The sequence below is a fragment of the Salmo salar genome, chromosome 10 (genome assembly GCF_965601325.2).
Source record: "Salmo salar chromosome 10, fSalSal1, whole genome shotgun sequence".
NCBI classification, from domain to species: domain Eukaryota; kingdom Metazoa; phylum Chordata; class Actinopteri; order Salmoniformes; family Salmonidae; genus Salmo; species Salmo salar.
The window spans coordinates 94,799,069-94,821,751 of NC_138300.1; the positions used below are offsets into that span (position 1 = coordinate 94,799,069).

A 22,683-nucleotide genomic window follows, 5' to 3' on the forward strand; every position below is an offset into this window, starting at 1 on the left:
GAGAATCTTGTTGGTCTGAGAGTCCTTTAGGCAAACTCCAAGCGGGCTGTCATGTGGCTTTTATGGAGGAGTGGCTTCCATCTGGCCACTCTACCATTAAGGCCTGATTGGTGGAGTGCTGCAGAGGAACTCTGGGGCTCTGTCAGAGTGATCATCAGGTTCTTGGTCACCTCCCTGACCAAGGCCCTTCTCCCCTGTTTGTTCAGTTTGGTGTGTGCCTTTTCAAATCATGTCCAATCAATTGAATTTACCACAGATAGACTCCTATCAAGTTGTTGAAACATATCAAGGATGATCAATGGAAACAGGATGCACCTGAGCTCAATTTCGATGTCTCATAGCAAAGGGTCTGAATACTTATGTAAATAAGGTATTTCTGTTTTTTTATAAATATGCTAACATTTCTAAAAACCTGTTTTCGTTTTGTCATAATGGACTCTGGAGCAGTGGAAACGTGTTCTCTGGAGTGATGAATCACTCTACACCATCAGGCAGCTCCAACCTCAACTCAACTCAAACCTTTGGGATGATTTGGAATGCCAACTGCGAGCCAGGCCTAATTGCCCAACATCAGTGCCCGACCTCACTAATGCTCTTGTGGCTGAATGGAAGCAATTCCCCGCAGCAATGTTCCAACATCTAGTAGAAAGCCTTCCCAAAAGAGTGGAGGCTGTTATTGAAGCAAAGGGGGGACCAACTCCATATTAATGCCCATGATTTTGGAATGAGATGTTCGATGAGCAGGTGTCCACATACTGGTGATCATGTAGTGTATGTGTGGCGCTATGTTTGTTGACATCATACAATGCATTCTGGTTGTCACGTAAAAATCTGTCAGACCAAAGATGTTATAACAAAATGAGGTGAAGGAATGGTTCACTCGACTGACTTGATTGTAACTGATTGACTTGATTGTAACTGTTGTTACTCAGGGTTGCCAGCTCAGACTCCCCTTTCCAGGGGTTGTATTTTTATTTAGCTTATAACATTTTTTTTTTTTTCATGTAAAAATGTCTGCCATCATAAAGAATGTAGCTGCTGTTAGCTTAGCTGACACGCATCTCTTCTCTAAAAAATATTACATTTCTCACCTGCGTTTACCAGAGATGTGGTACATTGTAAACAAGTCTAGCTGTTAGGTCACAAACATGTTTCATTTTTTGTCAGCGCAACCTGTTATTTAGACTGGTTTATGGAATAAGTTTGACTGTGGATGTGTTCCACGTGATGCTTGGATGATGAAGTTCGCATTTATCTTTTAATATAAAAGGTAAAATTGAGGAATAAAGTTGTGAAGACCTTTATTTCCCCATCAGTACAAAACATTGAATAGATGCTTTTCAGACAACAATGCTATTTAGATGCGTTTGTTGCATCATATGTTCTGTTGCTACTGTTCCAATCACACATTTGCGACGGTACCTTGTAGGGACCAATCAACAATGATCACAAATATGTGATTGTATACGTCAAAGGGTTAACATCAAGGTTTAGAACAGGGCTGTAACCAACAAACACTGTCTCTGTTTACCCTACCTGCGCTGTCTACCCTACCTGCTCTGTCACCCTACCTGCTCTGTCTACCTACCTGCTCTGTCTACCCTACCTGCGCTGTCTACCCTACCTGCTCTGTCACCCTACCTGCTCTGTCTACCTACCTGCTCTGTCTACCCTACCTGCTCTGTCTACCCTACCTGCGCTGTCTACCCTACCTGCTCTGTCTACCCTATCTGCTCTGTCTACCCTACCTGCTCTGTTGACGCTACCTGCTCTGTCTACCCTACCTGCTCTGTCTACCCTACCTGCTAAGTCTACCCTACCTGCTCTTTTTACCCTACCTGCTCTGTTCACTCTACCTGCTCTGTCTACCCTACCTGCTCTGTTTACACTACCTGCTCTGTCTACCCTACCTGCTCTGTATACACTACCTGCTCTGTCTACCCTACCTGCTCTGTATACCTTACCTGCTCTGTATACACTACCTGCTCTGTCTACCCTACCTGCTCTTTACCCTACCTGCTCTGTATACCCTACCTGCTCTGTCTACCCTACCTGCTCTGTATACCCTACCTGCTCTGTCTACCCTACCTGCTCTGTATACCCTACCTGCTCCGTTCACCCTACCTGCTCTGTTACCCTACCTGCTATGTCTACCCTACCTGTTCCGTCCACCCTACCTGCTCTGTCTACACTACCTGCTCTGTCTACCCTACCTACTCTGTCTACACTACCTGCTCTGTCTACACTACCTGCATTCTCCTGCTCTGTCTACCCTACCTGCTTTGTCTACCCTACCTGCTCTGTCTACCCTACCTGCTCTGTATACCCTACCTGCTCTGTCCAGACTACCTGCATTCTCCTGTTCTGTCTACCCTACCTGCTCTGTCTACCCTACCTGCTCTGTCAACCCTACCTGCATTCTCATGCTCTGTTACCCTACCTGCATTCTCCTGCTCTGTCAACCCTACCTGCATTCTCCTGCTCTGTCTACCCTACCTGCTCTGTCTACCCTACCTGCTCTGTCAACCCTACCTGCATTCTCCTGTTCTGTCTACCCTACCTGCTCTGTCCACCCTACCTGCATTCTCCTGCTCTGTCAACCCTACCTGCTCTGTCAACCCTACCTGCATTCTCCTGCTCTGTCTACCCTACCTGCTCTGTCTACCCTACCTGCTCTGTCTACCCTACCTGCTCTGTCTACCCTATCTGCTCTATCTACCCCACCTGCTCTGTTTACCCTACCTGCTCTGTCTACCCTACCTGCATTCTCCTGCTCTGTCTACCCTACCTGCTCTGTTTACCCTACCTGCTCTGTTTACCCTACCTGCTCTGTCTACCCTACCTGCAAATTCCTGCTCTGTGACCCTACCTGCTCTGCCTACCCTACCTGCTCTGTCTACCCTACCTGCTCTGTCTACACTACCTTCTCTGTCTACCCTCACTGCTCTGTCACCCTACCTGCTCTGTCTACCCTACCTGCTCTGTCTACACTACCTGCATTCTCCTGCGCTGTCTAGACTGCCTCATTAATTACTGATGTTGTCACGTTCTCTTGCATAATTCAACAAGTGTGTCAATAGCAGGATACCCTCGGATAAGAAGATCAACACACTTGGCTCTCGATTAGACCTATCTCAACATTTCGACTGTATTCAATTATTACTTTTTCCAATTCAAAAAAAAATTAACACCAATCAAAATAAAGTCATCTTTCTTCTCATGTGAGCATCGAGATGGTGCATTAAATCCCAGACAAAGCATTAGCATTCTTACAGATTCAATGGAAATCCAACGTATTCCATTGAGCACATTTCAGCCAGTTTGTGTTTGACAGGTCATTACAAACACGCACCGTCCACAACCGCAAGGCTCTCCAGAGGATGGTGCGGTCTGCACAACGCATCACCGGGGGCAAACTACCTGCCCTCCACGACACCTACACCACCCGTTGTCACAAGGAGGCCAAAAAGATCCTCAAGCACAACAACCACCCGAGCCACTGCTTGTTCACCCCGCTATCATCCAGAAGGCGAGGTCAGTACAGGTGCATCAAAGCGGAGACCGAGAGACTGATAAACAGCTTCTATCTCAAGGCCATCAGACTGTTAAATAGCCAATACTAACACAGAGAGGCTGCTGCCTATATACACATACTTGAACTCATTGGCCACTTTAATAATGTCACTTTAATTATGTCACTTTAATAATGGAACACTAGTCACTTTAATAATGTTTGCATATCTTGCATTACTCATCTCATATAAATACCGTATTCTATACTATTCTACTGTATCTTAGTCTATGCCACTCTGACATTGCTCATCCATATATTCCTTACTTAGATTTGTGTGTATTAGGTATATGTTGTGAAATTGTTAGATATTACTTGTTAGATATTGCTGCACTGTCGGAACTAGAAGCACAATAATTTCACTACACACGCAATAACATCTGCTAAACACGTGTATGTGACCAATAAAATGTTATTTGATTTTATTTGATTTCCAGTCGTAACATTAAATGGGAAAAAACGACAGGCACAAGCAATAGTATGAAAGAGTCGCAGATGTAAAATGAATACAATAAATCCAGGGATATTTAAGTGACAAGTGGATTTTGTACCCCTCAAACACAGGAAATAGATCCACATGTGACACAATCTCAATCGCACACCCTTTATCACCTGGACAAAAGGAACACCTATGTGAGAATTCTGTTCATTGACTACAGCCCAGCGTTCAAAACCATAGTACCCACAAAGCCCTCAGGTGGTAAGGGTAGACAATAACAAATATGCCACGCTGATCCTCAACACTGGGGCCCCTTAGGGGTGTGTACTTAGTCCCCTCCTGTACTCCCTGTTCACCCATGACTGCGTGGCCAAACACGACTCCCAACACCATCATTAAGTCGACACAACATTGGTAGGCCTGATCACCGACAACGATGAGACAGTCTATAGGAAGGAGGTCAGAGACCCGGCAGTGTGGTGCCAGGACAACAATCTCTCCCTCAATGTGAGCAAGACAAAGGAGCTGATTGTGGACTACAGGAAAAGGCAAGCCAAACAGGCCACCATTAACATGGACGGGGCTGTAGTGGAGCGGGTCGAGAGTTTCAAGTTCCTTGGTGTCCATATCACCAACGAACTATCATGGTCCAAAAACACCAAGACAGTCGTGAAGAGGGCACGACAATGCCGTTTCCCCCTCAGGAGACTGAAAAGATTTGGCATGGGTCTCCAGATCCTCAAAAAGTTCTACAGCTGCACCATCAAGAACATCCCCACCTGGTATGGAAACTGCTCTGCATCTGACCGTAAGGCGCTACAGAAGGTAGTGTGTACGGCCAAGTACATCACTGGGGCCAAGCTTCCTGCCATCCAGGACCTATATACTAGGCAGTGTCAGAGGAAGGCCTCAAAAATTGTCAAAGACTCCAGTCACCCAAGTCATAGACTGTTCTCTCTGCTACCGCATGGCAAGCGGTACCGGAGTGCCAAGTCTAGGTCCAAAAGGCTCCTTAACATTTTCTACCCCCAAGCCATAAGACTGCTGAACAATTAATCAAATAGCCACCCGGACTATTTTACATTGACACCCCCTTTGTTTTTACACTGCTGCTACTCGCTGTTTATTATCTATGCATAGTAACTTTACCCCTACCTACATGTACAAATTACCTCGACTAACCTGTACCCGTGCACACTGACACCGTACCGGTACCCCCTGTATATTGCCTAAATTATAGTTATTTTATTGTGTTGTTTTTTATTTTTTTATTTTACTTTAGTTTATTTAGTAAATATCTATTTTCTTAAAACTGCATTGTTGGTTAAGTGCTTGTGAGTAAGCATTTCAATGTATTCGGCGCATGTGACATAACCTTTTATTTGCTTTGACATTTGATTTGAAAAAGACAGATCCTCAGGTGGGTGGGGCATGCGCTTTGCTACTATAAGGCTAATTGAAGCTTCATATCTCTGTGTTCAACAGTAACAACCCAACATTGCTCTTTAAAAAAATATATTTCTGCCTAAATAGACATATCCAAACGTAATTATTTTTAATCAGTTGGCCATTAACAAGAACTGGTAATGTTGCTGACGTGTACTCAATTTTGGACACAAGCTCAAGTACATAGTACAAAATATTAGGAAAATATGAAAAATAATATATGATTTTTTCCCCTATTCAACGAAAGTGTGGCAGTAGGGCTTGAAATGACTGAAATGCTTTGTAAATATAGTAACAATCAAATGTTAAATGATTTCACATTTCTTATTACTGTAAAATAAATATGATCATACTTAGTGACTATTTCATATAACTGACATGCAGAGACACCCCTCAAATGTGTGCAGACTTGTTACAACTTTAACTTTAAGCACAAAGTGATTTCGTCCGTCTTTGACCAAGAGAAAGTGGCCTTGTTTCAATTCTATGAAATTATTTAGAATGGTTTCATGTTGAGAGCTCTAAATCCATCTGAGAATGTGACAGCAAGATTCGCTAGACAGCCACCGTTCATTTGCGGTTTCCCAGGCTGGGCTCACTAGCTCAGACGAAGAGAAAATCAATTCTTTGTCTGGATAGGCCAGAAAATGTGACACGTCACCCCCTATGCAAATGTAGGATATGAAACCTGACATTTCAAGTCAGCTCTGCTAAGAGAGTGGTAGGGGAGAGCAGACAGATGAGGCTTTCTGGCACTATAAGGCCCGGGACCCTACAGCGTTCACAGAGCGCTTTGTACACAAAAATGTCAGTCCGAACCAGTCCAGAACCGCTCAAAGTCTCCTATTTTGGGGACTTAACATCTAAGAGATGTGAAAGAAAACAACCCAACTATGTGACCCAATGCCTGCAACCCAGCAGTTGGGTCATCCAAAGAACCCAGCAGTTGGGTCATCCAAAGAACCCAGCAGTTGGGTCATCCAAAGAACCCAGCAGTTGGGTCACCCAAAGAACCCAGCAGTTGGGTCATCCAAAGAACCCAGCAGTTGGGTCATTCAAAGAACCCAGCAGTTGGGTCACCCAAAGAACCCAGCAGTTGGGTCATTCAAAGAACCCAGCAGTTGGGTCACCCAAAGAACCCAGCAGTTGGGTCATCCAAATAACCCAGCAGTTGGGTCACCCAAAGAACCCAGCAGTTGGGTCATTCAAAGAACCCAGCAGTTGGGTCATCCAAATAACCCAGCAGTTGGGTCATCCAAACAACCCAGCATTTTCATTGCTGCAGGTTGTCTCATCAATAAGATTCTCCTGCAACTATTTGGGAAATGTATCCCCCACTAGGGTCTGTGTTTATAAATGTTTCACCCATGCTCTTTCAAGCTGACGTCACACCCCAAGGAAAGGTATGTGTGTGTGTGTGTGTGCACCCGCGTGTGGGGAAAAAAGAAGTGCCCAGCGTCACCTTAACGATCGATCGAACACCCAAACTATAAACAATTTATTCCTAGATAAGTTCTCAATCTACAAAGGAGAAACCTCATAAAAAGAACATGAAAATACTGTCCTGAGAGTGAACTCCCCACCCCTCATCTCTCTCTCTTTCCATCTCTCTCTCTCCCCCTCTTTCGATTCACTCTCCCCTCCCCCTCCCCCTCTCTCTCCATCTCTCTCTGCCCTTTCTCTCTGTCTCTCTGTCTCTTTTTATCTCTCTCTGTAAGTCACAGCCCTTCAGCACAACACTGTAATTAACTTGGTTGGCCTGCGTTTTGATGAGCGCCCAGCTCAATGTTGTCTGTGTGTGTGTGTGTGTGTATGTGTGTTTTGGGTGCAGATAGCGTTTGAGACTAGCAGCCGTTCCACCCAGGGCCTTTCTTTAACAGCATGCTGTAATCTAATTGGCAACTCATAAAATCAATTTTCAACTGATGAGCCAAATAATAATATCTTCAAACATTCTTATACTACACACTCGCGCGCATGCACACACACACATACAGAAACACACTGCAATCTTACGCTAGCCAGCTCTGCCATTTCAGCGTCCTCAGAAAATGAATATTCACCGCGTGGTAACCTTTTAGAGAGAATCAGCTGCATGTTAATGATAACGTAGCTCCTACATATCATCTCTACAACTAATTAAGCCTATAGCAAACTTGGTGTAGTTATTGTGGCTATTTATGCATCACATGTAACACACATCCATGTGCACATTTTAAAAATACAGTAAGCCTCTAAACCATTTGGCTAGCTTATGATGACAGGTATTTGATTACTAATCTGGTGCTGTGTTCCATTGAGAATTGTCACGTTCGTTGGAATGATCGGACCAAGGCGCAGCGTGAGTAGCGTTCCACATAATTTATTAGAGAGTGAAACTTAGCAAAATACAAAACAATAAAGAATAAACGAACCGTGACGACAATGCAGTGCTAACAGGCAACTAAACATAAACAAACAATACCCCATAACCCACAGGTGGAAAGAATTCTAGTTAAGTATGATCCCCAATTAAAGACAACGATAACCAGCTGCCTCTAATTGGGAATCATACAAATCACCAACATAGAAAATAAACCTAGAACCCCACATAGAAAATATAAACTAGAACAACCCCCAGTCACGCTCTGACCTACTCTACCATAGAAAATAAGAGCTCTCTATTGTCAGGACGTGACAGTACCCCCCCACCCAAAGGTGCGGACTCCGACCGCAAAACCTGAAACAAAAAGGGAGGGTTGGGGGGTGTCTAGTGTCAGTGGCGCCTCTGGTGCAGGACCCTCTCATCCCGCGGGTTCGCCAGCATCGGAGGCGGCTCTGGTGCGGGACGAAGAACCCGCTCATCCGGCAGCATCGGGGGCGGCTCTGGTGCGGGCCGAAGAACCTGCTCATCCTGCGGGTCCAGCCATGGACCCAGGCTGAACACTGTGCCTGGACTGGGCACCAACGCGGAAGAAGACTCTGCCCTTGGAGCTGGACTGGACGCCGTGCTTAGACTGGGCATCGGCGCAGGGGAAGGCTCTGGCCATGGAGCGGGACTAGACGCTGTGTCTGGACTGGGCATCGGCACTGAGGAGAGCTCCTGCGATGGAGCTGGACTGGACGCTGTGCCTGGACTGGGCACCGGCGCAAAGGAGAGCTCCTGCCATGGAGCTGGACTGGACGCTGTGCCTGGACTGGGCACCAGCGCAGGAGAAGGCTCCGGCCATGGAGCTGGAGGTTCCAGACCGTTGACCATCTCAGGAGGCTCCGGACCGTGGGCCGTCTCAGGAGGTTCCGGACCGTGGGCCGTCTCAGGAGGTTCCGGACCATGGGCCGTCTCAGGAGGTTCCGGACCGTGGACCGTCTCAGGATGTTCCGTATTGTGACACGACGCCGGAAGCGCTGGACTGGAAACTGTCGCTGGAAGCTCTGGACTGGGTACTGTCGCCGGAAGCTCTGGCCTGTGAAGGCGCACTGGAGGCCTGGTGCGTGGAGCCGGGACAGGTGGCACCAGACTGGTGACACGCACTTCAGGGCGAGTGCGGGAAAAAGGCACAGGACGTACCTGACTGGGGACACGCACTTCAGGGAGAGTGCGAGGAGCAGGCACAGGACGTCCCGGGCTGTGGAGGCGCACTGGAGACCTGGTGCGTAGAACCGGTGCAGGATATACTGGACCGTGGAGGCGCACTGGAGGTCTGGAGCGTAGAACTGACACAACCCGTCCTGGCTGGATGCTCACTTTAGCCTGGCAAGTGCGGGGCGCTGGCACAGGACGAACTGGGCTGTGAAGGCACACTGGCGACAGTGCGTAGAGCTGGCGCAGGATATACTGGACCGTGGAGGCGCACTGGAGGTCTGGAGCGTAGAGCTGGCACAACCCGTCCTGGCTGGATGCTCACTTTAGCCTGGCAAGTGCGGGGCGCTGGCACAGGACGCACTGGGCTGTGAAGGCGCACTGGCGACACAATGTGTAGAGCTGGCGCAGGATATCCGGGACCGAGGAGATGTACTGGAGACCAGGAGCGCCGAGCCGGCACAACCCATCCTGGCTGGATGCTCACTTTCGCAAGGCAAGTGCGAGGAGCTGGCACAGAACACACCGGGCTGTGGATGCACACTGGAGACACATTGCGTATCTCCGCAAAACATGGTGCCTGACTAGTCCCACGCTCCTCACGGCGACTGTCTTGCTCCAGACACCAAACCATCCACTCTACCTCATCACTTCCCTCAACTATCTCACAATACTCCTCGCCCCTCGGCCTTTTTCGGGCTGTCTCTCGGGCTTCCGTCGTGGTTGCAAACCCCGGAGTCGTCGTTGATCCTCCTTCGCTGCCTCCGCCTGCTTCCATGGCAGGCTCTTGTCTCCTGCCATGATCTCCTCCCACGTCCAGGAAGTCCTCCACTCTCTTCTCTCCCGTGCCCAGGATCCCTGCTCCTTCTGGTCACGCTGCTTGGTCCTGGTTTGATGGGGTATTCTGTCACGTTCGTTGGAATAATCGGACCAAGGCGCAGCGTGAGTAGCGTTCCACATAATTTATTAGAAAGTGAAACTTAGCAAAATACAAAACAATAAAGAATAAACGAACCGTGACGACAATGCAGTGCTAACAGGCAACTAAACATAAACAAACAATACCCCATAACCCACAGGTGGAAAAAATGCTACTTAAGTATGATCCCCAATTAGAGACAACGATAACCAGCTGCCTCTAATTGGGAATCATACAAATCACCAACATAGAAAATAAACCTAGAACCCCACATAGAAAATATAAACTAGAACAACCCCCAGTCACGCCCTGACCTACTCTACCATAGAAAATAAGAGCTCTCTATGGTCAGGACGTGACAAGAATGTAGGTTATGGTGCTTGAATACCTCACCTTAACATTCCCTCCTAAATAGTGCAGTATCTTACCTGACAAGAAACAGACAAGCCAAAGAGCTGCTGGGTCATGATACATAGCTACATCCCCAGAGTAACCTACAGAGAGAGGGAGATAGAGGACGAGAAGAGAGTTGGGGGGTTAGACAGAGAATTGGTTGCCAAACAATGTTTAGGGCCACGCACACACGGACACATGCACGCATGCACAGACACACACACTGATGTATTTGTATTCTTCTTCACCAAGTTAGTCTTCGTTACATGGTTCAGAAATTGGGCAAAGAGAAAAAGAGTAAAGGGCAAAGATGTTGAGTAGCAGACCTCTATCCTGATAGAGAGACTAATCATGAACTGAAGTTACAGTACACAGGTCAATCACCTTCTAGATCATATTTTGATATCCTCCCTTTCCTCTATCTCTATGCTCTTGCTTTCCCTCCTTACTTTCCTCACGCTGTAACTCTATTACAAAAACAAGACAGTAGATATTCCATTCTAGTCAAATGTGTGCTCCGGGGCGGCAGGGTATCCTAGTGATTAGAGCGTTGGGCTAGTAACCGAAAGGTTGCAAGTTCGAATCCCAATCCCTGACAAGGTACAAATCTGTCGTTCTGCCCCTGAACAAGGCAGTTAACCCACTGTTCCTAGGCCATCATTGAAAATAAGATTTTGTTCTTAACTGACTTGCCTAGTTAAATAAAGGTCAAATAAAATACTTGCAATGAGTAAAGCACAATAACAGAATGTATTTAGTCATATGTTGTTATATTTAGTCAGTTTCATACACCGCTTGCACAGAACCCCCAAAAATGTGAACCCAGCGTTTCTCTCCCATCTCCCCATCCCCTTATCTCTCCCCTCCCTCTCTAACAGGCAGGGATGTTGTTGATGACACGTACCCTGCAGAGAGAGGACATGCAGGGTCGATGGACCACAGCATTCACTCCACTCTGCACTGTGTGTGTGTGTGTGTGTGTTTGTTTATCTATACCTCTGTGTGAAAAAGCTCCACCATTGGAGCGGATCTTTCAGTGTGAGAGAGCTAACAGACCATTTCTTTGTTTCCCTTTCTTTCTGTGTGCATCCCTCTGTACTTTACTCTCTCTACGTCTCTCCATCTCTCTAGGAAGCAGATACATGAACAGTTCACACCATGTGGTATATTTAATAGAGAGAGTAATTTGTGCAGGTGTGTGTGTGTGTGTGTGTGTGTGTGTGTGTGTGTGTGTGTGTGTGTGTGTGTGTGTGTGTGTGTGTGTGTGTGTTAAGGTTTGGTATTCCAGACATACTCCTGCCTGTGTATTGGGTGAGATGGACAGTTCATTCATTATTTACAGAGTGTGTTTTAGGGAGGAAAGACTGTCAATCCATAAATAGGACAGAGAGGTACAGCTAAACACACACCAGCACCCTACACACACACCTAAAATGATTCAACACCAACCCACCCCCCTTGGTCTAAAGACTCTAGGAGTAGCTCAGTAAGCACAGTAAGTCAGTTTAGACTAGCGGTTAAGAGCATTAGGCCAGTAAATGAAAAGTCACTGGTTCAAATCTCTGAGACAACTAAGTGATACATCTGTCAATGTGCCCTAATCGGCACCCTAATTGCTTTGGATAAGAGCGTCTGCTAAATGACTCAAATGTAAAAATGTAGCTATATGTCCAGACCAGCCTTGTGCTGTCCTTAACAGCCCAGTTCAGAATCAAGATACACTACATGGTCAAAAGTATATGGACATCTCATTCCAATATCATGGGCAGTAATATGGAGTTTGTCCCCCCCTTTGCTGCTATAACAGCCTCCACTCTTCTGGGAAGGTTCCCACTAGATGTCAGGGCTCTGTTCAGGCTAGTTAAATTCTTCCACAGCGATCTCGACAAACCATTTCTGTATGGACCTCACCTTGTGCACAGGGGCATTGACATGCTGAAACAAAAAAGGGCCTTCCCCAAAAAGTTGGAAGCTCTTTAATTACTTGTTACTTTAATTTTTTTTAAACTGCATTGTTGGTAAGGTCTACACCTGTTGTATTCGGCGCATGTGACTAATACAATTTGATTTGATTTGACAGAATCATCTAGAATGTCATTGTATGCTATAGCATTAAGATTTCCCTTCACTGGAACTAAGGGGCCGAGCCCAAACCATTATTCCCCTTCTACCAAACTTTGCAGTTAGCACTATGCATTCGGGCAGGTAGCATTCTCCTGGCATCCGCCAAACCCAGATCTACAGGCGCTTCAGTGGTCCTGTTCTGTAAACATGTATGGCCTACCTAAGAAGTTATTGCTCCAAGATGTTTCCACTTCACAATAACAGCACTTAAAGTTGATCGAGGCAGCTCTAGCAGGGCAGAAATTTGATGAACTGACTTGTTGGTGGAATCCTATGACGGTGCCACGTTGAAAGTCACTGAGCTCTTCAGTAAGGCCATTCTACTGCCAAGGTTTGTCCATGGAGATTGCATGGCTGTGTCCTCGATTTTATACACCTGTCAGCGTACCCACATCCCCTCAACACATTGCGAGCAAAACATGTTTGCAGCCCCCCTCTTGACAGTGGAGAGAAGGTTTTAGAGTTAATTTCGTGCAATTCTACACATTTTGCCATGGGGCATAGAGAAAATGTTGCAGTTTTATAGTAAGTTTGCGTCAATTCCACACATTTTGCCATGAGCCAAGATAAGATTTTACAATTTGAATCTCAGGTCATAAAGAGAGTTGTGATTGCAAGTGAACCAAAACACTGCAGACGTAAAGACCAAGTCAACCCAAAGCTGTCTGGGGCTTCACCTACGGGTCAAACTATAGACTATACATTTAGTGACTCGATGGTAGATACACCTCTGCCACCACTACTACTACTACTACTGATGCAACACCAGTGCAGTATGTCATCAGATCTGTCTGAATTTACCAATCATAATCAATAATCCATCATTTGTGCTCTGGTCCTTAACGCCCTGCTGACCCCCACAGAGCAGGGCTTATTAGAGTAACGATCAGGCCGCACAGTCAGCTCCCTGCCGGTCACAGGTCACAGCCAGAGAATTAGAAGTAATAGAATGGAATCAGCTCTAACATCCATACCCTATCACCGTCACCCAGTGGTGCAATATAGTCCTATTTGGTTGTATGGATGTATGAGTAGTAATTATATAGTTGGGGGTGACATCGTGTACATGGTTATCCCTTTATACTAGTGTAAGAAAACATTTCATCAGATGAATTCAAAGGCTGTAGATTTAAACCTTGGTCATCTGCACACCACTAAGCCCTGTCTCTGTGGTAGGACTTTGCCTGATGCGTAGTCAGGACACTTACTGGGTGATGGGTTCAGTCCTGGGGTGAAAGGAAACGGGGTTGGCGGAAGGAGAGGAGAGATGATAATGGCTATTACTGTATGCTAATCTCCAAGACAAGTTGACTGCTAGTGTCCCTGGCTGTGTGTGTGTATGTGTATGTGTTTGCCTGTGTTTGTGGGTGTGTGTGTGTGTGTCAGTGTTAGTTGTCAACAAAACAAAAATATTCGTCAAACACCTATTTTTCAGTGCCAATTGACGAGACTATAACTGACTAAATAGACACAGAAGAAGAAAAAAAAACGTTTTTTTTCTTCATTTCAGTTCCCATTTCAAACGAAACGGGATGAAATTACTATATCTCTGTGACTAAAATTTGACATCACGACAGCTGTGATGGAACAGGAAGTTTTATAAATGCTGACAGATAATTTGTTTGTTCGACATGGTGGGATATTTTTGAGTCTGTAAAATAAATTATGAGAGAAACATTATTTGTTCAGAACATTTCTTATATTACTACCTACAGCCGAAAAAAACTTTGGGATATTAGATCGTCAGAAATTCTAGCAGAAATTCTACTTCCCAGGATCTTTTGTTTGAACTTCCCGAGGCAGCTCTATTCATCCCGGGGGTTGCACCAACACCGGAAAAGAGGAAGAAGTGGGGCCTTAGTCAGACTCAGGCAGTGTGCATACCATCCACCGCTTCTGAGTATATTACGCACTAACGTTCAGTCCCTGGACAATAAAGTATACGAGCTCAGGGCGAGGTCCTCCTTCCAGAGAGACATTAGGGACTGTAACATACTCTGTTTTATCGAATCATGGCTCTCTCTGGATATATTGTCCCCGTCCATTCAGCCAGTGGGGTTCTCCATCCATCACGCGAACAGGAAGAAAGAACTCTCCGGGGTTTGTTTCATAATTAACAAATAATGGTGTAATTGTGGTAATGTACATGAACTCAAGACCTTTTGTTCTCCCAATCTGGAATACCTCCCCATCAAATGCCGACCACATTACCTCCAGAGATAATTTTATGTGGTCATCGTCACAGCCATGTATATTCACCCCCAAACCGACACCGCGACAGCTCTCAAGGAACTACACTGGACTATGTGCAAACTAGGAAAGGGGATACCTAGTCAGTTGCACAACTGAATGCATCCAATCGAAATATGTCTTCCACATTTAACCCAACCCCTCTGAATCAGAGAGGTGTGGGGGGCTGCCTTAATCTATGTCCACGGTGCCCGGGGAGCAGTTGCTGGGGATTAACTGCCTTGCTCAAGGGCAGAACTGCTGATTTTTTCCAACTTGCCAGGTCAGGGACTCAAACCAGCGACCTTTCAGTTACTGGCCCAACGCTCTTAACCACAAGGCTACCTGCTAGGCTAGCTGCCGCCCTGGAAATCGCATGTCCTTAGGCCAAATTTATTGTAGATGGGGACTTTCATAAAGTAAATCTGAGGAAAATGCTACCGAAATTCTATCAACACATCTGTGCTATATGGGCATCACGGACTCTGTATCCTTGCTACTCTCTCTTCCTGGACGGTTACAAGGCCCTCACCCACCCAAATTTCTTCAGCCTTCTGAGTTTGAAACACTGAGTTTCAAACTCAGAAGGCTGAAGAAATTTGGCTTGGCCCTTAAGACCCTCACAAACTTCTACAGATGCACTATTGAGAGCATGCTGTGGGGATGTAACACCGCCTGGTATGGCAATTTCACAGTCGGCAACCGCAGGGCTTTTCAGAGGGTGGTGCGTTCAGCCCAAAGCATTAGCGGGGGCACACTGCCTGCCCTCTACAGCACCCGCTGTCAGAGGAAGGCCAAGAGAATCATGAAGGACCTCAGCCACCCGAGCCACGGCATGTTCACCCTGCTACCATGTAGAAGGCGGATACAGTACAGGTACATCATGGACAGAGAGACTGATAAAAAGCTTCTTTCTCCAGGCCATCAGACTTTTAAACAGTCACCACTAGCCGGCCTCCGCCCAGTACTCTACCGTGCACCTTAGAGACTGCTGCCCTATGTGCATAGTCATTAAACACTGGTCACTTTAATAATGTTTACATACTGTTTTACCCACTTCATATGTACCGTGTATACTGTACTCTAGTCAAGGCTCATCCTATATAACTACTGCTATTACAAACATTTTCTATTCGAATACGGTTCATACTTTCTATACACACCATCAGGGGCGAAAATCTGATATCAACTTTGGAGGGGACAATTACATGAAATTTTCTCAAGAGCAATTCCTGAGGGGGACACCAAAAGTAGTGCTGTAACACATAGCCTACATTGTAATATGGTAAATGTATATTGAGGAACCAAAGAAATAAGGTGTTTGCCGTACTCCTAACTACCGGTACCCAAAACTACACAACTAATCACAACAGCAATACCATTGCCTTTAACAAATCTTAGTTCAGTCACCAGTTTAAGTTGAGAGTGGGGGTATCCATGGCATTTTCCAATTATGTTCCTATTTTACAAGTAAAAAAAATTGAGAACCTTTCATAATGTTGCCAAACAAAGACTCAACAAACTTACCTGTGACTCCCTGTCTCTGCCAGTCTGTCCCTGCATATCTGTCCCCAACTCTGCTGTCTGTGTGCCATCTGTTGCCTGCTCTGCCTAATGACATCATTGTGAAACATTTCCATTAGAATTTCATTTCTTTCTTATGAACATTTTATCAACTAGTCTTTGAGATATTAGGCTACTAGGGTTCTTACTATGCGTTTTGGTGTATTGAAAAATACTCTGATGTCCGTCTTTTATTTTTCTGCCATTTTTTTACCTGGATGGCTGGCTGGCTACACACACAGTGTGTAGGTTATTTACAGTAGGAGATGGGCTTCTATCATCTTCAATCATTCTATTTGGGCTTCGATCTAAAAGGTAGCTAGCAAATGTGAAACGGATTAAAATGACAAGAGTTGACAGCTGTATGAGTTAACCATTTACACAACATATGCTGCAACCTTTTGTAATTTTAATAGTTTGTTTCATATTGGCTGGCTTCCAACAATAGCTGAATTTGCAAAGCTAGCGAGCACCATTTCAGTTTCAGTGGTGTTTGCTATAATCTTTGCTACCCGGGTTAAATAAAGGTGAAATAAAATAAATAAATAAAAGTTCCATTGTGACAATTTAGCTTTTGCAACGAGACCATGAAATATATTTAAGACAATGGTAGAAGAGAGTGTAGTTCTGTTCAGTTTGGATTTCAGTTTATCGCTAACCTTATCACAGGGACTTTGAAGCACTAACTTACATCATCTGCCTGCTGATCTTGGAATAAATTGACGATAGCAAAGATTCCATCTTTGACGACGCCACATAAATGGAATAGGTACTAGCTAGCTTAATAGTTAATATTTGCGTGCTAGCTCTGCATATTCAGCTAGTGTGTGTGCGCGATTGACTGGATTAACCTCACGTCAGTTATGTGCATTGAGTGCCTTTCAGACAGTAGATACGACCTCTCTGTTACCTAGCAAGCTAAGGAACTGGCAGTGGATCAAACCATTGTGAGGCAAAGGGTGGGGGGGTCGCAATCTTTTGAAACTTAAAAACGCGCTATTAAGTGTCTATAATCAGCACAATTGCTTTCATTGCGTATTATTAATATTATTTAAATTACATAGTTATGTTTCAGTGATATATTGGGGGGGACAAATCATATTTTTCCCCAGGATGGGGGGGGTTGTGTCCCCCCCGTCCCCCCCGGGATTTCCACCCCTGCACACCATATACCATTATATCTGACATTCTGATATTTCTTACTTTCTTTATTTAAATGTTGGGGATTTTGTGTGTATTGTTTTGTATTGCTTGGTATGACTACACTGTTGGAGCTAGAAACACAAGCATTTCGCTGCACCTGCGGTAACCTCTGCAAATCTGTATATGCGACCAATGAACTTTGATTTTATTTTATTAGTAAAACAACAGTCTAGCAATGTTTTGCTCTCCCTTGACTATAGAAAAGTAGTCTGACTTTGAATTTGTAGTCTCGCTGAACCCTCCCACTTCCCCCATTGCATTTCTATTGTGCATTGGCGGGCCGCATTTTACATTCATAAAGCATATCGAGGGCTGTTCTAAAACGAGGTTACTTGCAGACAAGACCTTTGGCCATTTGTTAAGGCTACACCTTGTTCAGTCATGTTACCTCATTAGCTAGCTATAGCTAATAACCTGGGGCGTGTTCAGCAGGACGCAATGTTTTCCTTATTGAGGAAAAATGTACTTCCTACGACTGTGAGATGTGGTAGTTTCACCTACTGTAGCTATCTTAAGATGAATGCACTAACTGTACGTCGCTCTGGATAAGAGCGTTAGCTAAATTACACAAATGTTATGTAAATGTAGAACAAACATTCCTCTCTGAATAAGGAATAATGTCGGTTTTATTCATGAAATTGATTGACTCCTCTTGCCACTACACTATATCTGACTTGGTAAATATCTTTATTTTGAGTTAATGTGGATCCAGTGACTCAGACTTGAACACTTGGACCAGGACTCAAGCACTGGGACTCGGACTTCAGCCATAGGGACCATTGGTGACTCAGACTCGAACATAGGGGACTTGGGACTCGATTCGGACTCAAGTTCTAGTGACTCGACTACATCAATGTGTCTGCAGGGTCTATGGAACGTCAATAACAATGGCAATGACACGACCGACTGATGGAGGTGCAACCCATACAACTTTGCCAATACTTTGCAGCACCATCTAGTGATTGTGCCTCTCTCTCTCTCTCTGCGCTTGTGTATGTCTGTTTGTTTTGTATGTAATGTGCAATATCTATGTAGGATGAGTTAGGAATTTACATGGCCAGATAGTTCTTATATATTCTTAAATATGTTAGTCATATTTCTGCTGTTGGGAAGAGAATAGGATGTTACACAGAAAACATGTTGGTAGGACAAGGCTATGTATGTTTGGTCACATGGAAGTCCGTGATTTATGTTTACTATAGGTTAATAAGGCAATACAAATGTGATGTGACTAAAATGTGACTAAAATGAAAGGGCATTTAACAGAGGTGTGGAATCGAGGCATATCACTTGGACTTGAGTCTGACTCAAGTCACAAATTTGATGACATGAGACTCGACTTGATAGAAAATAAAATAACTTGATACTTGACTTGGATTTGGAACCTCACGACTCAGAACTTGAATTTGACTTGAGACTGATGACATGAAATGATCTGGCCAGGTTTTGTAATGTTTGTCACTCATTTTGTCGCACAGAGTTTCCGTGGATTACTATCCATGCAGCCAGAGACAGTCTAGTGAAACGCACACTCGGCCCTCTGATTGGACCAGGAAACTGTCAATCAACACAGGTCTGGTGAGCAAGTGCAGTGAGAATGTTTTGGGAGTGTGAAACTGAATTAATAAAAATATAGCCTTCCATTTGTATTTTATATTTATACCTTTGCTTATTCAATCTGGTCACTAACATAGGCCTATGTCATTGCACCAAAGTATTGTTTGAAAAACATCTAATCTGTGCTTCAGAGCCAAAGAGTTGCCAGTCATCAGCATTGGTGCAGGCGCACATATCCAGATTAGTGACCAGAAAGTTATTGTTACATTTTCTCCAGTTTTGCCTATCAAAAACAGAGTAGCGTTCATATTATTACGTTCATATTATCCATTAAAGTACTGTTTAGCAATCTGCTACGGACACATCTTTGCCACAACAATAGGCTACCCAGTGACATCATTGATCATTTTCATATTTCAGATATGCCTAGTTTGGGTGGGTTACAATTATATACGTGGTACTGGCTATATGTCTAAAGATATCTGTAACTTGAAGATGTAACATATTCTAGTGAATTAATTACAATATTTGTGAGGAAGAAAAACGCCATAGACAGATCATGCATTCCATCTGATTGGGTAATCTCCGATGTAAACCGTATGACCCTGCTTGCGCTGAACCACTCGTTTCTGGTGTAGCAGGTCAAAAAGGTTTGGAAACCACAGCTAGTGAACATATTGCTGATTTGCTGTACATCTATAGGATGGGGTACAGCGCAAAGGTCAAATTGTAGGGAGAGAGGATTGCCATAAATGAATATGCATCTGTCGCTCCAAAAATGGTTTGGCGATCAAGAATATGAACCGTCTACTTTGCAAGCTCACCAGCAATGGGGCATCAAGCAGCAATTACTAGCATAGGCCTACTTGCCTTTTGGTAAGTCAAAATTGCTTGAAATGTATAATTTACTTATGAAGCTAGCATTTGGAATTTGTTGTTAAAATTAATTATTACATAATCAAAATGGGTTGTCGGCAAAATAATGAAAAGGGTTGTCTGGCAGCCTCAATAAATGGACAAAGATTTGTAGTGTATCAAGTCATAGAAGTTTTTTTACCTGACTTGAAAAGAACTTGTGACTCGACGGGGCTTGACTTGATCTTGGAATGCACAACTTGGAATTGATTCGAGACTCAAATGAACAGTCAGAGTTATTACCATGATTGTAGACCGAGCTGGTACTGTGAATGGCCTTCCAGACTCATTCAACAAACATAACATCCTCATAGATCAGTTCATTGAAACACCGCTACATCTGGACTGCATGGGCCCCATATGAATACATTTTCACAATCATAGAAAAAGCAACAAAAGCACCATCATCTCTGCTACAGGTGACAGACAGCAACAGTCCAGTGATTTGTTAACTTGCGCATGCTGTTTATGTCGATTCCCAAACCCTCTTTCCTATCATGTTTGGCTACTGCATGAAGAGACTGACTGATGGTCTGTGAGGACTGACAGACGAACAGATGGACGCACAGACAAACGCATGCACACACAGACACAGAGACACAGACAGACACAGACACGCACACACACACATAGAGAGGAACAGCCAGTTGAGAGGGCTTATTTCCCTGTGCTGAGTAAAGAGAGTGCTGTTGAACTGCTAAGGATGTGACAGAGGCTCTGTACTGCATTCAGCCCACAGAGTACAGCTCTGCATGAAAAATAGAGTCTAGAAGGCCATGCAGGAACTCACATGCATCATCTACACATATCTACACCAACACGTAGCCTATACAAACCACAAGGCCATATCCATTCACACACATGCACAGCAATATGTTGTCTTTACCTGCACACACACACACACACACACACACACACACACACACACACACACACACACACACACACACACACACACACACACACACACACACACACACACCACAATCATTCTCACTCACTCTCTTTCTCTAGGCAACCCATTGTGTAGTTTGTTTTCCAGATTTTAAATACTTATCACTCATTAGCTAAGCTATTGACAATAATAATTTAGGCTGTGAGCTGCTTGATTTATAATAGTGCTATATTTAAACTAGCCTACTACTTTTCATTGTGATAGATGTATAATAGTAACTGATTGATGGAGGCAAAGCTGTAAACAACAGACAACAAACACATATTAAATTCTGAACACACAGTGGGGGAATAAATTAGGTATCATCGCATACACACAGACTGTACCATACAGATGTACATATCCAAAGACATACACACTCTCAGACAAGCATGTATGCATGCATGTGTACACACACACACACACACACACACACACACACACACACACACACACAGCAAAGCACTCAGGAGAGCCAGGTAAAGCTCTGTGATGTGAAAGAGCCCTTTCAGGCTTTTAGGAGAGACACCCAGTGACACACATAGACAAGTCAGGAGAGAGAGAGGGAAACATACAAACACTCACTACCTCACGCCCGCACGCACACACGTACACGCCTAGTCTGTCAGTAAGGAGAGTCCTGAGAGACAGAAGAGAACCATAGAGGCAACCGAAAACTGTCTTACCTTTAACTATAAGTGAAACGTCACATACATGATTTATCGACATGGGTTTATCGACACCATGCCTAAACAACCTGCTATCAAATCCCATAGCCGCGTGGGAGAAAATACAAGTACACGCGCTCACCTGCGGACGAGGAGGACACTGTCGCTGAGGACACCGCAGATCGATGGGTGTGTAAATCGATGCGTCCGCGCGCAGTTTGTAGGAATACAATCTTCAACCACAAACATACCCGTATCAACTCATCAGTTACTGTATCCATATATTGTGTCACCGAGGTTAGAAAGCACTTATCACCCCCTCACACGTCGTTTGTTAGGCTACTTCGATTTCGTGGAATCCTCCGTCCATTGTGTCTGTAACGAATTATGTAACAGCCAAAATAACTTATCCACACTGCAGAAAACACTGCTACTGCGACGCATGGAAATCTGACTTTTCTTTCATTTTCTCCGATATGACCATCTTACAGACATTCTGAAACTCCAATTCAGCCTTAGTTTCTCTGACAATTACTTTTCTCTAGTCTTGAAAGGAATTGAGCTGGAATTAATCAAATACTATCACTCACACATCATATCACATTATGATGAATGATGCAGATATGATTACGTGTCTGTAAATGCAATGCAAACCGCAAGATACATTTCCATTTTACTACGTCATTAGGTCAACAGTTGACAACATAATTTAACTTGCCCTAGCGTGCGCATGTAAACTACCTGTCAAAAAAGCTCCTACCTACGTAGCCTAAATAACCGTTGTTGAAAAAAGCCACATTGTGAGTACAATGTCCAGAGATAAAATATTCTAATGACTTACCTTATTTATAATGCGAAGTGCGCAAATCTTGCAGCTATTTGAGGACTTGAGACGAGTTTCTCTTACTCCTGATCCCTCCGTGGAGTCATACTGCGAGAGAGAGAGAGAGAGAGAGAGAGAGAGAGAGGGAACAAATACATCTGTACCAGAGCGCGTGCAGCCCTTGCCAGAGGATGCTTCAGTCTCCTAGCAACAACAATCGATCTGGCAAGGATACATTTTTATTGGATAAAATGAAAACTTGGCCATTCACCCCTTTAACACGCTTACTAAAATAACATATCCTGTTTATCTCCAACACAGCAAGCAAACAAAAAGAGAC

The 22,683-nt window shown here is 44.5% G+C and overlaps 1 protein-coding gene across 1 annotated transcript in view; it reads right to left on the reverse strand.

The window, feature by feature from the left end:
* The window catches only part of LOC106561201 (metabotropic glutamate receptor 3), a 58,381-nt gene extending 35,923 nt beyond the window's left edge, over positions 1–22,458 (reverse strand). The window contains exons 1-2 of the mRNA XM_014124894.3: positions 22,362–22,458; positions 10,363–10,428 (exon numbers count right to left, since the gene is read on the reverse strand). The gene's annotated coding sequence lies outside the window, so the exon portion shown is untranslated. The remainder of the gene's footprint in view (positions 1–10,362; positions 10,429–22,361) is intronic.
* Positions 22,459–22,683: the final 225 nt, after the last annotated feature.